Here is a 14,349-nt window from a genome sequence, read left to right on the forward strand (position 1 = left end):
AATTATCCAAATCAAAGGATTTTAATTTGTACATGTTAAATTTTAAAGCATTCTAACTTTATGTAGGCATGCTATAAATTGCACTAATTATCACCTGACTAATCAAAACATTTAATAATTCTCTCCTAAACAAAATTCTGGTTTCATCTCATTTTTTAGCAAAGACATACTAATAGAGAACTAAAGAGAGATCTCCTATTAGGTATCATTAGTTTTAAAAAATCCTGTTATACATTTCACTCAATTAGTACTCAGTACTGTCATATTACTGATAAGTCATAGTCTTTATTAAAGGAAGTATGAGAAAAATACACAGAGAGAGATACAAAGACAGAAGTAGAAAGATGCACAAAGAGGATACACATGAGGAAACACATAAACATGAACATTCCTAGATGATGTCTGAAAGAATATAAATGGCTACCCACACACATCGAGTTGGAATAAGTAAGCTTTCAAATGATAGGTCATTAAGAGTCTGATATTTCCCCAAAGATCCTGTGTAAGTGCTTCAATCAGATTTTTACCCAGATGTTTTCCTGGGTAAACATTCTTCTGGAATAATAGAATTATTGATGTAGAGTTAAAAGAATATTCAGATGTCACCCAGCCTAACCTCCATCCAAAGCATGTTTTACTCTATATCATTACTGACAAATTATCATAGAATCAAAGATTTAGAGTTGCTAAGTACTTTAGATGTTCTCTAATCCATCCCCTCCTCACATGTGTTTTTGGGTGAAGAAACTGAATTGCCTAATGTCACATGGTGAACCCAGGTTCCCTGACCCCAAATTCAGCACTCTTTCTAGTACACCAATAATCTGGTTTGTGCTTGAAAACCTCCTGTAATGAAGAAATCATGTGTCTCCAAGACAGTCATATAGATTCATTTTTCTTAGACTCCTTATTTGATGCTCTTGCCTTTGGTGATTTTCTTTGGATTCCCCTTTATTTTTCTGTGAGGTACAGCAACAGGCTGTTTTGTTTCCATGTATGTCCAGGTCCATCTTATGTGAAGAGCAAAGGCTCTTACATAGTTCCAAACTCCTGAAAAGTCCCTCTAGTCACATTCTTTCACCATCCAGTCTCCTAATTTCATGTTCTTCATTTGGATTCTTCTCAGTGCATTTTTCTTTCTTTCTTTCTTTCTTTCTTTCTTTCTTTCTTTCTTTCTTTCTTTCTTTCTTTCTTTCTTTCTTTCTTTCTTTCTTTCTTTCTTTCTTTCTTTTTCCTTTCAGAGGCAAGAGTGTATTGTGAAAAGAGTTTTGGATTGGGAATTCAGAATTATTAATCCCCCCAAAATTTAGAGCTGGGAAGGACATTTGAGATTGCACAGTTAACTTAAAGAATTCGACACCTGTTCCCTCATTTTTTTTAATCATATGAAGAAATTGAGGTTTAAAAAGGGGTTACCTAGTACTTAACAATCAGGTAGTCCAGATCAGGGATTTGGTTAAATCTCTTACTCCCCAATTCAGTGCTCCTTCAGCTAAACCATACTGGTTTACATATGATATCTGAATCCTCTATTTAATAGTCTGTGAAATAAAAATGCTCCAAGGAATCCTTGTAATGATCATATCAGAAAACACATATGAAAGAATTGTGGAATTTCTTAAGTCCTATAATATAAATTGGTATTTTTATTTCTATGTAAAATATATTACTTAAGAAGTATTCATGAATCTTTGCAAATGTTTACAGAACCAGAATTGTCACAAGAGTGCTACCTGCCCTCCCATCTATTAGGTACTTAGACAGACTAATCAGTTCTAATTTCAGTGTTACAGTTACAAATCAATTAATATATGTGATCATATTTGCTTATATACCAATTGACATTTTATTTTATTTTATTTTTTGCTGAGGCAATTGGGATTAAGTGACTTGCCCAGGGTCACACAGCTAGGAAGTATTGAGTGTCTGAGACCAGATTTGACTCAGGTCCTCCTGACTTCAGGGCTGGTGCTCTAACCACTGCACCACCTACCGGCCCCCAATTGACATTTTATAATGCTTTAAAATTTGCTTATTTCTGTATATACAATTATCTCATTTGAACATTATAACAAAATTCAGAAGTATATATTTCAGTTTTATTATTTTAATTTAACAGTTAAGAAAATGTAGGCTCAGAGAAGTCCCATGCATAATAAGTGTCCAAAACAGGATTTGAAATTGGATCTTTTCAAGTCCAGCACTCTATCTACAACATATTATTCTAATTTCAGTCTTTGATTACTGACACCTTGTGAGGTAGGCAATATAACTATAAAGAGAAGGGGTTTTTACCTTTCCTCAAAAAATGTAACTAAAGGAGTTACATGCTTCTTAACTGAATCAAAAGGGTAAACTATATATGCCTAATTCTCAGTTTGGGAGCAGTGGAATGCTTGGATCAGTGGATAAGGATAAATGATGCCTTATGGGAAATATCTTGGGATTTACTGAAAGATTTAGACATATCTCTAGGCCATCACACCACCCAGTAAGTTAATTAAGTCTAGTGGTGGAGTAGTGCTAGCCAAGCCACAGAAAAGGAATCACTAAGAACTGTGTAAACTAGGAGGATCCATCAGAGTTAATCTACCATCAGTCATAAACTATAGTAGTATTATCACACTAAGGAAAAACATTTTAGGATCAACAATTCTTGGAACCCAGCAGAGAACAATGTCTAAGGAGAACTTCATGAGATTTTCATGAAGGGAAAAGATTTTTAATAATCAGGAACTGTGAGTTTACTTTCTGGTCACATGAGCTTTCCAAGTTTGAGCTCACTTTCCCCAGAAACATTATAGGTACAAAGGGGAACATGTGTCTCTAGTTTGTGCAGAGGTGGAGAGTGCACTGTGTTTCTATAACAGTTATCATTGCTATGTATGTGTAGTAATACATTTTCTAAAAAATAATTTATTCTGGCTAATAATCAATGGGGAGTATACTAGATAGGAATTATGCATTCATAAAATCCCACAGCCCTTTAGAGTTATACCTAGAAACCCAAGAGGATAAATAGCTGTACTCTGAGCTGCCCTTTGTCAGTGTGAGTGAGAGTCAGAAAAGCTCCAGAAAGGATACCACATAAATATCTTTATCTTTAATACAATGAAATGTTACTGAACCTTGTAAGCCTGGTGCTCTTTTCGCTATACCGCTTTTGTTTATCCAATTCCATTTAGGATTAGTATCATATTCACTAATAGGTCATAAGTCCATATCAATCTGTCTTTTCTGGTGATTACGATAAAAAGCAATGTAAAGATGTAAAGAGCTCAGATTGTATGATGTGCACTGCCTTAAACACTGAACATTTAATTGGTGCTTAATAATATTAAATTTAATTAATATTTGTTCTTCTAATAAAGCAATAGTACATAGTTTTTCAGAGTAATATGAAATAGACTCACTATTCAAGTAAAATTATGAGAGAATTTATGGTGGTCTGAATATCTGAGGTTTTATAGTGTAGGAGAAGATCCGATTTATTTACTGAGAATTCTAGAGGATTTTTTAAAGGTCGAGTTTTTGTGACTCTGTTAAATCTTCAAAAATTGGAATTGGAGCCAGAAACCTGAAGTACTAGAACCAGAATTGCCACTTAATTGCATAAATTTAGCACAAGAGACAACCTCTGAGCCTCAATTTCCTCATCTTGAAAACTGGGATATCTGTCTTGCTTATCACCCAAGGTAATGGTGAGGTTTAAATGAGAAAACTTTTGCCATATTTTTTGTAAACCAGTGATCTCTCTTTAAATGTCAACTATCATTATGGTCATTATCATGTTGAGAGATATCCAAATTTTTAAAAAGTTAGCAATTCCAAAAAAACAGATTATTCTCAAATATTTACTTTTAGCATTTTGGAACATCCGATTATTCAAGTAACCACACACACAAAAAAATGATGTATGTTTTAGTAGTTATCTGGTTCAATATTATCAGATAAGGAAATTGAGACTTAAAGAAATTAGGGGTCTTGTCCAAGGTCATATACATAGCAGAATTCAAATTCAAACACAGTTCTTTTGACTCTCAGTTAGGCATGCATTTCACCATACATTGTCCCCCAAATAAAAGATAACCTGGTATTATTTATTTGAAAAATGAGAAGTGGGATGTTGAATCAAGATAGCAGAGTGAAAGGTCACAACTTCCAAGCCTACCTCCAAACCTCTCCTACAAAACAACCACAAAAAGCCTCAAAGCGAATTCTAAGTGGGAAAGTCTCAAGAAAAAAAGGCACAATGAGTCATTTTTTTTTAGCCTAAGGCAGTTTAGGAAGAGATAAGGAGATCCACAAACACTAGGGGGAAAGTAGGTGAGAACCATGGCAGAAGTGGAACCTGCTGTGGGACAGCAACACTAAGGGAAAATAAGGGGACTAAACATCTGTTGGAAAGATATCTCAGAGGACTCCTGTACTAGCATTATGCACAGGATCAGGTGCCATTTAGCATCTCTGTCCCACATTACCCCAATTCTAGGGTTACAGTTCTAGGGCAGAGAGAAAGTTGAAAACATGAGGGAGTAGGAAGCTTACCTGGGTATAGACCAGAGCACAGACCAGGAGGGCAGTGACCAGATCTCTCCCCAGATCACACCACATTGGAATCACCAAAAACTTACAGGCTGCCAGATTGAGCTGTGAAAGCAGAAGGATATTAAAGATAAAATCTCAGGCCAGGAATGCCTGGAAGAGTCAGAGAAGAAAAGAGCCCGATTCTAACATAAAGTCCCAAATCAAGAAGTATCCTGGAAAAATGGGTAAATAATATAACAAGAATCCTGACCATAAAAAGCTACTGTGATGACAGGGAAACTCTACACACAAACTTAATAGAAGACAAGACTTGAAAACATCTTTAAGCAAAGTATCAAAGACAAATATAGATTGGACACAAACCCCATGAAAATTCCTAGAAGAATTAAAGAAAGAGATTAAAAACAAAACAAAACAAAAAGATTATTTTAAAAATCAAATAAGAACAAGAAAGAAAACTTGGAAAAATAAATGAGAGCTATGCAAGAATATATGAAAAAAGAAATAATGGTTTGGCAAAAACAGGCACAAAAATACTGAAGAAAATAACTTATTAAAAATCAGAATTGGTCAAATGGTAAAAGAGTTACAAAAACTCTTACTGAAGAAAATAACTTCTTAAAAAGAAAACTGGGAAGTACTTACATACAATGCTTTTCATCATTTCTCATGTATTGAGATTCAGATCCAAATTGCATATAATTTTATATTAAATATTCTGATTATAATAATTGTTAAATATATACAAAATAAATTATATAATACACATTCATATGTATAATATAAATATATATGCAATTATATAAAATATTTGAAAATAAATATATAAATAACTGTAAAAATATATAAAAATATAATCTTATAGGAGTTAAGGAGAGATGTCAGATACAATAGTGAGACTGAACAATGTACTTTTCAGAAAATCTTTTCAACATGGATAAAAGAAAGATAAAGTAGTTATCAGTTTGACCTACCATCATATTGTTAAGTACTTTGAATTTCTTTTTTTTTTCTAATGAGAAACTCAAACTATAGCCAATACTAACTCTACAAAAAACTTTCTAGAATCAAGAATATCCTATTACTAAATCATCACAGATTCTCTGTGAATTATAAAAGTGTTAAAAATACACATTGATTAATTGAATTTAATAGCATTCAAGTTCAAAATTAATAGGATTTATATTTGAATGAATCCATCTGGGATTCAGGAATGGAATATAGGGGTGAAATGGTCGGGGGCCAACTATTCTACCATTAGAAATCAAGGTATTTTGAGCCTAGTGATTTGCATTAGATCAGGCCGGTTCTATTTTAGTCTTTACAAGTTCTGTATTTTCTGGTCCATTTTCAAGTTATCTCTGAGTCAAGGGTTGTTAGTAGCAGTTTTAAGACCTAATCAAGACTTAGGATGTTCCTACTTGCCCAAAGCAGGATAATCTTTCTTGCCTGAAAGATGACTTGGGGTTAGGTCAGACCTTTACATAGTTTCTGATGCCCGACCACTGCATATCAGTAAGGTCATATGGTTGGACCAGAAACTAGATTAATACCTAAAGGCATTGAATTAATAGCCATCCTCTTGCTTAGTTGGATTCTAAATAAGACAGAAAATCACAAACCTGTATTTCAGGAAACCTTATTGACTAATTATTTGGGAGCAAAGACTAAGAATTGTAATGAGCCTCATAAACATCAATAAAAATAAAATATGGTAAATGGTCATTAGGATATCCTTCATTAAGCAACATATGAGAGTCTAAATATCTGTAATCAGTTATGTGGGACATTATGGTTGTGGATTATCTTAGAGAGCTTTGGGAATAAAAAATAACTTGAGAACTATGGTTTTATATAATTAAAAAAGTAATGTTCAGTTGATCATAGGTCCTGGGAGACATTTAAATGATTCTCTTTCCTTTATCCTCAGTGTCATGAAACTGTTAACTGTTCCAGTCATTTAAAAATTTAGGAGGTCTCTTATTTAGTCATGAAAATCCTATGCTATGAAATGTACTTTCAACTCTCAAGGAACTAATTAAGAGCTCTGAATATTTATCCTGATTTTAGACCACGTGAGGATGTTGCCAATTATTTCAAGAAAAGTCATGAAATTCACAAAAGAGTTGCAAAATAAATTGATTTTGGTGCTTGTCAATTTAGGTCATAAATATCTTATCTACTTGCTGGGCAGTCACACTTTCATAATGGTAAAATGTCAAGTCCCAAATAGGGTGGTAATAATAACATCAAAATATAATATTAGCATTGTGTATCTACCCAGGGCAAAGATGTCAGCCATGGCCTAGAGAATCTTCTGATACAGGACCCTTCCAAAACTGACCAACTTGCGATTCCTGCCTATTGTGCCTGGCTATAATCCTTGGCTTCAGCAGCGGTTACAGGTTCAAGGATGTTGAATAGCCCCTTAAAGAGGCTTGAAGATGGAAGAGACCAAGGGAGAGTCTCAAGTAGCTGAAAATTAAATTTCTGGGTTTATGCCTTTCCTTCCGTTGGTAGGTAAGAGTAGGAATTAAATGAAATTTATGATATGAGTTTGTGCTAGAAGAAATTAATGCTCCCTGTTATTCATATATTTCTATTTTCTCTTATTGTTCTAAATGCTTTATAATGACACGATTTCAATAAAGGCAAACTGATCAAGCAGTTCCTAGTCCATGGAAGAAATGGGAGCTGACAAATAAATTGAATAATGCAATTTGTGGAAACTTACAAGACTAGACTGAGATCAAAACCTGGTATAATCAACCAGAAGGCAGAATCACTAGATGAAGCTGAGTTAAACAAGGTTCTAATTGAGAGAAAGAGGCAATTTAGCTAATACCCACAGTGTCCTCTGGTGGCCACATTGGTCAAATTGTAATTCGGAATTCATTTTCTAAAATCTTGAATTTTAACACATGGAACAGCATGATTAGGAAAAAAAAAAAATAAAGAAAATTGCTTACTTTAAAGAATCTTCTTCAATCTATTCTGACAAACTCATTTCAGTGATAGACAGTCTTTGCATTATCCTATGAAAGGCTCCAAATAGCTGGTAATTCCAGATTGAAAAAATAGTAGGTCCCATAACTTATAACATTGTTCAGATGATAATAACTTATATTTGTATAGTACTTTAATGTTTAAAAATGCTAATTTAATTCATTGACTAATTTATCCTCACACCAGTATGTTGAGATAGGTTTTACAACCCTATCTTCTGTACCTATATAGATAAAGGCCAAAGGACAATTAAGTATTTTTCTGATGAACATTTCTAGTACATAAGGCTACAGATTCCATAGACTTGAGGCTCCAAAGGAAAAATAGCAATAAATGGCAAATATCACTACAATCCTCACTCATGTTTGTGGTAAAGCATTCAGGCTTGTACAATACAGTTTTCATAATAACCCTGTAGGGGTTAAACAATACTTAAAAATATTGTATTTTAGCAATGAGGAAATGGAATATCAGAGAAACTTAAGTGACCTAACCTCATTACAGAATGAATTAATGACTTGCAAATAGTAGATGCTTGTTGATTAAAGAGTCAACAGCCAAGTCACCTTTGACATTTCATCAGAGAAGAAATTGACTTCTGATGGGGATTCTACTAATTCTTGAACGTCTTATTCCTTTTATGCAAATGAAATCAATAAACATTTGGTGAATATCTTCTATATAAAAATAATATGCCAAATATTAAAGTGGAGAAAGAAAAAAAGAAAAAGTCCTAGCCTACAAGGAGTTGAAAATTTAGTGAAAAAAAAATTCATTTGGGAAAACCCATTTTTCAGGAAAAAAGAATCATCATACTCTTGAATTCTCTAATTCTTAAAAAAATTGATTTATAGTTTCCCAATCTTCTGTGGTATCAGTTTTTAATATGATTTGAATCAATTAAATTCATATTTATTAAGCTTTTTTATTTAAAACAATATTATACTAAAGATGAAGAGATTTGGAGAAGATATATCTCAGATGGAGCTCATTCCACATGGAACTCATATTCTCATAAATTCTTCAGTATTTTAATGATCTGCGATTTCATCAGTGTGGATTTTCCCTCCATCCATGCTGACCTTTCTGATCTTTAGTGAACCTTAGTAGATGACTTATTGAGTAATTATAGCCGAAAGATAAAGCAAATAAAATGAAACAAAACAAAATCTCTACCAGTTGCTAATCCTTGGCTGGTCCTCATGAAATGGACTCAGTCCATTACCGGGCTAGTATTAAAGAGTTTCCTCCTCATGATGAGACCTACTAGGATCTAAACTTTACTGGCATAACTTTTGGGAACTCAAGATCAGTCATATATCATAATGACATCTGATAGTGGCTATTAATAAGGATTTCGGTATAAGAAAGGAAATAAATATTTTCAACATTTGCTACAAAATATTAGAAGTAACTTGGAATAGAAATAAGAAAAACTTTACTAACATTTAGAGTTGTTCCCAAATGGAAATTACTTCTAGGGAGACTGTGAGAAGCTAGACACTCCATTGTCAAATAAATGATAGGAAAGATTCTTGTTCACATATTGGACAGAAATTGACAGCTTTCTTTCAACACCAATTTTTTCACTATAAAATTCATGAGTCTTTTTTCTGCTTTTCAAATTGATTTGGAGACTTTGTTTTTGGCTAGGAGTGAGAAATTAATTCTTCAAGAGATAATTACAAATGAACCCAACTTCCCTATCAATTCTGTCACCAGACTTGAACTACTCATTCTTACAAGCAGCTTACAGTGGTTCAGTTAGGAGTGAGTTTGTACTATTGGAATCCAGAAACAGCATGGCCTGGTTTGAGGCTATATATAGTGTTCTATAGTGCTAGAGCAAGGATTAGGCTGGCCCCGAGTCAGAGAAGGATTGAGCCTTCCTCATATACACTTTTATCTGAAGCTTCCTGAATTTAATGCCACCTAGGGAACAAAATGATCCTAGATTTTCATTCCATTTCATTCCCACCCACCTTCCACCCCACCCTTTGTTGTTAGCAGTCCAAATTCAATTGTGGTTCTTGGCCAAATTGCCTGCCAATTAGCTCTTTTTCCCATTTTTTTTCAAGTTCAGAAAATTTTGTTCTTTCTGAAAATGGAAAGCTGAGTCTAGGCTGAAATGTTCCTGATGAAAGCTCTATGCACCAACAACATTATTAAACAACAGTGAGCCTATGTGCAGAACGCAGGAGAAAATAATTCATTAGGATTTAGCTGTTCCAGATTTTTTTCCCTCAGACTTTTCTACTTTTCTAGGGAGCTTTTTCACATTTCAATTAGTCTACCTAAAGCAATAATCAAAGACAGTTCACTTGAATAGGAGAGAAACAGTTGTGTGCTCTCCAAATTCATTTCAAGCAAGATCTATTGTCCGTAAAGTCCCCGACTTCTGTCTTCTCCTAATGAATAAATATTTCTGAGGCTTTGTTTTCATTAAAAAACAAAAAACAAAAAAAACAACAAAACCCTAAGGTCATATATTCATTCCTGGATCCTCCTTGGGAACAGAATATCAAGCCTTGAGCTGAGTTAAAGATTGTTTTAAGCAACTACAGAATCGCAAAGTTGGGAGAGACCTCTGCTCTAATCCCCTCTAGGACAAGAATCTCTTCAATAATATATTAGACAAGTAATCATATTGATTTTGTAGCTTGTTGGTAAATGAGAATCTACTACTGCTAGAGGGACTTTGTTCCATTTTTGCATAATTCTAATTTTTATAATGAGATTTTCTTATATTTTGCCTAAATTTACTTGTTTTTCCCATTTATTGTCTCTTATTCTGCCTTCTGGGGCCAAGTAGAAAAGGTCTTCAAACATATGATTCCTTTGACCTAGAACTCCTCTGGCTAAGCATTTACCACAAAGAGGTCAGTAGCAAAAAGAAAAGACCACATTGAAATGTTTATAACTAGTTTTGGGGGAAGCAAAGAATTGGAAATAGATTAGATGTCTATCTGTTTATGATTAAAGAAGCTGTGGCACATGAATAGAAAGCATATATAACATAACATGACAAATATGATATATATGATATATATCTAATACACTATAGGGTATAATGAGCTTGATGAATATAGAGATACATGAGAAGAAGAACATAAAATGGCTAAAACAATGCAAATGTAAAATAAAATAGTAAGATATTAATAGAAAATAAATTATAATAATCAAATTTGGTCCAAAGAATATATACGAAAAGGTAACTCTTCCTTGCTTTCCTTGGGGATTTGGAGTATTAATGCTACAAATAATGTTAGACTTCTTTTTTTTATTTGTTGGTTGTTTTGTCCCCCTCTCTTATTATTTGTGACAAAGGGAGGATTTTGTTGTAAGGATGAGGTATACATTAGGAAATGTGGAGGATATATATTTTGTTTTATATCCAAAATGAATTTTATTTAAAAATTACATTGATATAGGGGCAACTAGATAGCACAGTGGATAGAGTTCTGGCCCTCAAGTTAGGAGGACTTGAGTTCAAATCCAGCCTCTGATCCTTAATACTTCCTAGCTGTGTAATCCTGGGCAAATCACTTAACCTCAATTGCCAAAATAAAATAAATAAAAATTACATGGATATAGTTGGTCCCCAAGTCCTCTCACTCCAGGCAATACATTGCTAGTTCCTTTAAACAATCATCACATAGCATAATCATGATGTCTTTCCCTATCCTCCCTATACTTCTTGTTCAACTCTATGACTTCCCATCCTCCCTATACTTCTTGTTCAACTCTATATGACTTCCCATCCTCCCTATACTTCTTGTTCAACTCTATGACTTATCAGAACATTGCCTAGAATGTGGCAGCAGAAATTAATACAGAGAACATTAAAACAAATAACCTGACACTTACTCTTTGCTTTATCCCATGACTAAATCACCTCTTCCAATTTCACTTAACTACATTGTGATCTAGAGAAGTGATGTTAACTCATAGTCACAATGGCAGAATTAGATCAAAATGTAATTGGGAAATGTTCAAGAAAACATAGATAGTGTGAATTTGTGGTTCTCAACATCACTATGCAGTCTGCAAGTATCTGTTTCTTCAAAGATTTAACACAGTATCTGGCATATATTAGGTGATTAGTAAATATTTATTGAGTATGATTGTTTCTATTTGAACTTGATCACTCAAATTCAAAGGACACAGCTCCATTATTTTATACAGAAAAAAATGTTTAGATCTCTCATTCTAGTCACATTCACTTTTTTCCTCTGTTGATATTCTTTGTATTGTTTCTCTTGAACAATTCTTGCTTGTAATGTATTACAGAATATTCATATTCAACAAGACATGGTTCTTAACTGCCCTTTGGATGACTTGGAATTTTATTTTCATTAACTATGAAGACTGTGGCATTCCATGATCTGCAGCCTCATACTATCACCAGAAGAATATTGGGATTTTCAAAAGGCTTTTGTTTCAAGAAGAATCTTAAAGTCATTAACAGTATTATGAAAGTCTACAAAAGCAATATCCTTTATAGTTTTCCCTCCCACTCAATTCTGAGTCTATCTCATTATTCACTTACATTGAGACCTGGGAAAGACCTTATCTTAAAAAGGTCAAGGTCTCCCACTTCATCCAGGGCCATCTTCAGTGGTCCTGATCTGAATCTTGCCACTGGATCCAGATGGCTTGGGAGGAGAGAGTGAGACCAGTGACTTTGCTCAGTTCTTCCTCACTTGAATCCACTTGCATATCAGGACATCATCTCCCTGATGTTGTAGTCCTTGAAGGACAAACAACAACAATGAGAAATATGATGAGATATACTGGAGCCAGCTTGAATGGGCTTTTGAGAGTTGCTTATTAAATATGCATTATAAGCATTTATAGAAAATGTTCAAATTCTACAAATCAGGACTTGATTTATTGTCTTCTTGATTAAGCTCAAAAAAGTGATTTCTCCAATAATTGGGGAAAATCTTAATGAGGATTAAATTTAAGTGTGTTGTGCATATACTTGTTTTCCATAGAGCTATGTATGGTATTTAATAACACACCACTGCATATGTGTACTGATGAACCAACTCTATGGGGTGACCATTCAATTGCATATAATATTTTAGAGACAGGAGACATATTTCACCCATTTGATTTTTTCAACGTAGATGGATCAAAATCTTTTAAGCGGCAATAGATCTTATTTAGAAGCCTCTGCCATGTTCTTGGCTTCAATGGCCCAAATTCAACAGTATCTACAAACAAGATAGGGCTTTACCCTCAATACAGAAGCCCTCCAATTTGTACTAATTGTGCACTAAAGTGCACTGAGCATCCTCCATGATGATGGTATATACCCTTGGTGACAATGTGTGTCCCTGCTTTGTACTTCAGTTGATAACTGAAGAGGATTACCGAAGGGGTTCACAGTTGCTTTTGTTGTTATATTCTGCACAATCTTGATATCTGCATGGCAGACTATTTGTTGAGGGATAGTTTTTCAGGCAGGATTTGGTTTACTGAATCAAATTATTTTATGGAGGCAAACAACAGACACAATGGAATCTTATATTCCCTATACCTTTCAGTCAGTTGGGTGATTTATAATAGAGTTATAAAAACTTGCCTGCTCCATTTTCACACCTTCATTAAATATGACTTGGATGTATGTATGCATAAATTGTTCTCATTAAAATCTCTCAGAGATAAGAAAGGAGATATATAAAACTGTAATTATTAATATTTGTTAGATCACATTTTTGATAATAAAATCTAGCAGTTTGTTTCCTGAGGTTTTCTGCCCCCTCTTCTTTTTCAGAAATTTTAAGAAGCAATCTCTCACTACCCTCCAAAGTATCACTAACATGGACTTTCTCTTGGCTTATCTTTTTTTCTTTGTTTTACTTAGTACCATTTCTACTTCATGTAACACTTAAAGAATTTTGATATTCAAATGTAATGCTCTACTCTTATTAATGGTATAAAGAATATATTATTAATTTTTTATGAATCCTTTTTCATTTTTTTCATTTCATTTTCATCTTTTTTAGTCTTTCCTATTATAACTGTTACATATCCCAAATGATGTATTTTGTTCGCTTCCTCTTGCCTCAAATCATTGTTTCTCGATAGTTTCTTATTTCTGCTTAATACTACCATCCTCCCAGTCTCCCAAGATTGAAACCTTAGAGTCATTTTTGACTCTTCCTTCTTCCTCACCACCCTGATATATATCCCTGGTTTTTATTCAGATCTAATCACTGGCCAAGTCTTGTCAATTTTACTTCTACAATATTTCTAATACATGTTTCTTTCTCTGGACCCATGCTGTTACTGCCATAGTTCACCTCTTATCTGACGTAATATAATAACATTATAATTGGTTATTTTTCTTCTAATATCGTCCTTCTAAATCCATTTTCCACATAGCTACCAATCTGCTATTTCTAAGACACTAGTATGGATGTAACACTGTCTTATACAAAAAGTGCCAGTGCCTTCTTATTGGCATTAGGATAAACACATACTCCTCTGTTTTGCATTCAGAGGCTCCCATGATCCAGTTTCCATATTTATTTCATATTATTTTCTTCCATGTACTTTAGCTTCCAGCCAAATTGATTTATTAATCTTTCTTGATTTGGACAGGCTATCTCCTTCTATGCACTTCCCTTAGGCCTGGAAAACAATCCTTCATCTTCGCCTTTTAAAATTTTTAGCTTCCTTCAAGCATCAACCAAGGGTCCCCTGCTAAATGGAGTTTTTCCTGATCCTACCAGTTATTCATATTCTTGACCTCCTAAAACTGCCTATTTTGACTTACTAAGTCAG

General features: G+C 33.8%; 1 protein-coding gene across 4 annotated transcripts in view; it reads right to left on the reverse strand.

Annotated features, from left to right (window-relative positions):
• The window catches only part of DLGAP1 (DLG associated protein 1), a 1,087,876-nt gene that overhangs the window by 503,150 nt on the left and 570,377 nt on the right, over positions 1–14,349 (reverse strand). For 3 of the 4 annotated variants that reach the window (XM_031953084.1, XM_031953020.1, XM_031952903.1), the window contains exon 4: positions 4,549–4,650. The exons of the other annotated variant lie outside the window; for it this stretch is intronic. The gene's annotated coding sequence lies outside the window, so the exon portion shown is untranslated. The remainder of the gene's footprint in view (positions 1–4,548; positions 4,651–14,349) is intronic. 4 annotated transcript variants of the gene reach the window in all.

Source organism: Sarcophilus harrisii, chromosome 1 (genome assembly GCF_902635505.1).
Source record: "Sarcophilus harrisii chromosome 1, mSarHar1.11, whole genome shotgun sequence".
In the NCBI taxonomy this organism is placed as follows: Eukaryota; Metazoa; Chordata; class Mammalia; order Dasyuromorphia; family Dasyuridae; genus Sarcophilus; species Sarcophilus harrisii.